Source organism: Rhamphochromis sp. 'chilingali' (genome assembly GCF_963969265.1).
Source record: "Rhamphochromis sp. 'chilingali' genome assembly, chromosome: 1".
Taxonomy (NCBI): domain Eukaryota; kingdom Metazoa; phylum Chordata; class Actinopteri; order Cichliformes; family Cichlidae; genus Rhamphochromis; species Rhamphochromis sp. 'chilingali'.
In genome coordinates, this window is record NC_137929.1 from 66593921 (window position 1) to 66596811 (window position 2891).

Below are 2891 nucleotides of genomic sequence, written 5' to 3' on the forward strand. Positions count from 1 at the left end.
GAGCCAAGAAGAGGAGCACTTCAGGGGAATGGACAGGCTGCTGAGGCCGTAGGCAGCAGTGGAGGTGGAGACCTTCAGGAGGCCGAGGAGGAGGTGGGTGAGAGCAGAGCAGTATTCCAGCAACACTGCAGTATAAGGGACCAGCAGAGGCAGCACCATCCACTGGACTTCACTGAAATGAAAAGTGTTGTGTTTAACAGGAAAGCTGGGAAACCAGACCGAACACCATCACAGACTTTTGATGTGATATTAACAGAAACAGGCTCCTTCTAAAAAAGTTCATCTGGATTTGAACATAGTTTCATACGTCGGGAATATCAGGCTGAAGTTTTCTGTATTTAAGCGTTAACATGTATGAAAGCAGTCTGATGGTTTTTAAAGAAAGTGTCTCGTGTAGAGCTGCAACGATTCATCGAGTGATTCCAATAATTCGATTATAAAATTCTTTGCTTCCATGTTTCACAGACCTCCAATAGAAACGTGTTCATGAGCAGCGTGTGAATAAAAGTCTGAGCACATTAAGCCCACACAGCCTCCAGTGTTAAACACAAACACTGATAACAGCAGCAGTGATGATGATGTCACAGTTCAACGTGGAGGCGGAGTCTGTTTACACACTAAAATAATGGATAGCTGCAGGCCTGGTCTCGTGTGTGAGAAGCTGTAAATCAAATATCTTCTACCTGCAAAACTCCTTCAGTTTTATTTCTACAGCAGCAAATGACAACAACAGTCACCTGCAGGAGTTTCTACTGTAAAGTAAAGACTCGACAACAACAGAGAAACTCCACCAATCAGACCACCCCCCTATGAGAACGGTGACGGTGGATCATCCTCGTGTTCTTACAGCGTGGTTACAGCGTGGCTATGAAATCTCCACCATGTTAAAGAGTTTTTGGACACTCGATGGGAAACTGCCCGCTCAGGCCCAGCAGTTTGCTTCAATGACCTGGAGAAGAAGCAGGAAATCCTCCAAGGTTTCCAACATGTTTCAGTCCTGCAAATGTGCAATACTACCTGCTGCATTATGAGCTTCAGTGATGAGCACAGCAGTGGACTCAGTGAGTGTTTCCATCACATCCAGGCCCAGAAGACTTGGAGGAAATGAAGATTTTGTTCTTCCACTTATTTCCTGTCATATTCTGCACTTCTTACTTCTTTCAGCTGCCCATGAAATAATGAAACTTTCTGCAAGAAAGACAATAAAGATCAGTTTGATGGTCAACATGAAGTTTGTTTTTGTTTGACAGCATCAGCTGTTGCATCAAGTAAGGAGTCAAAGGCAGCAAAGAGCTGTTTGTGTTTGTGGATCACTGCGGCTTTATTCACGTGTCCTCTCTACAGAAGCTCACTGGCTGTTGGGAGGACCCGGACATTTCCCTCTGGGTTGTTCGGCTCTGTTGGAACTTTGAGGAAGAATAAATGTGATAAAAGCTGGTCTCTAATAACTCTCTCTGTCATGTTCAGTATATGTGTGCGTGCTGTGATTGGTGTTTTCCCTGTGAGTGTTTGATGTGACACCTGGAGCTTTAGCTCACCTTGAAAACACAGGTTATGTTTGTGGTAGCGTGTGTGTGCGTGTCGTTCTGTGTGTGAACACGACAGCTCGAATAGTTGTGAATGAACTCTGATCAAACTTTGTAGGGGTGTAGAGCGGGCTCATGTTAAACATCTGTTCACATCTGGCTCACATCCACCCAAGTCTTCAAGGTCGACTTCATGATTTATTGATGGAAACTGAGAAAAGCCTCAAACTTAGAAAGCAGGATTGGAACAAGTGTGCTGTGGATCATCAACATGTAGAAAGGAGCACATGAAGATATCAGCTCACATCTGACCTCTGACCTCACTTCAAGGTCAACAGATGGATCTGAAGGTCAAAGTGATAATAATGCTCTTTAGAGCCATTTTGGAGCTCTGAGCTCTTTTTCAAGGTCAAATGAGGTCAAACTTCCATCAAATGTCTCGTGTTTCAAACTCTGTTTATAATTCTACTGTCTGTGTTTCTAATGGAACATTTACTTTATTAAACAATGAGATAGTGACATGTTCTACATCCACATCAATCACAACCATAGGAAATGTCACATAGATGTGCTTGTGTTGTGTCCATGATGATGTTAACAAACAAACTGTGACAGAGCCTCAGACGTGATGAAGACGCTGAATCAGCAGAAAGAGCAGAGCAGGAAGCAGCAGCATCCACACAGGTGTGTCTCAGGTGAGTCCTGCTCCCACACTAAACACATCCACATCATATTAGCATGTGCTAACATGTGCTTCTGCTTTATTTCAGTCTGACATGTTTCCAGTCAACATGTCTGCTGTGTGTCTCTCAGCACTTGCACTAAATCTTCCCGTGTGTCTGTGATACTGCGTGATGCTGACAGACTGTAACGTCAGTGAGTCTGTGAGCATCTCTGTCACCTACAGCTTCCCTGTGGAGCTCATTTCAAATGCTCAGGTTTACACTCAGGAACAGGAAATGCTGCGTCTGCAGTTTGTCTCCTTCAAACTAAAGCGTCTCAGACACGAGCAGCACGTGAGCACAAAGATGTTTGTGGTCACGTGGTGGGCACGAGGAGCTCTCAGTGAGTTTGGAGCTGAAACATCTTTGACTCCCAGAGTGTGAAAGTGAAACAAGCAAACGTGGATATTTAGGAGCCTCAGACGGTGTGATGATGATCATGAACCCAGGAAACAAAGAGAGAAAAGAACAGATTGGAGATCAGAGCTGAACACACACTTTTTTAAAAGCATGCAGGAGCCGTGAGGACGAGCACGGATTCATTCATTCATATCTGCACTGTGATCTGAACTCTCTCTCTTTCTAATCTCATGTCTGAAGGTGAGAAGGACACGCCTCCCTGACAGAAAAGCTTCTTTTGTTT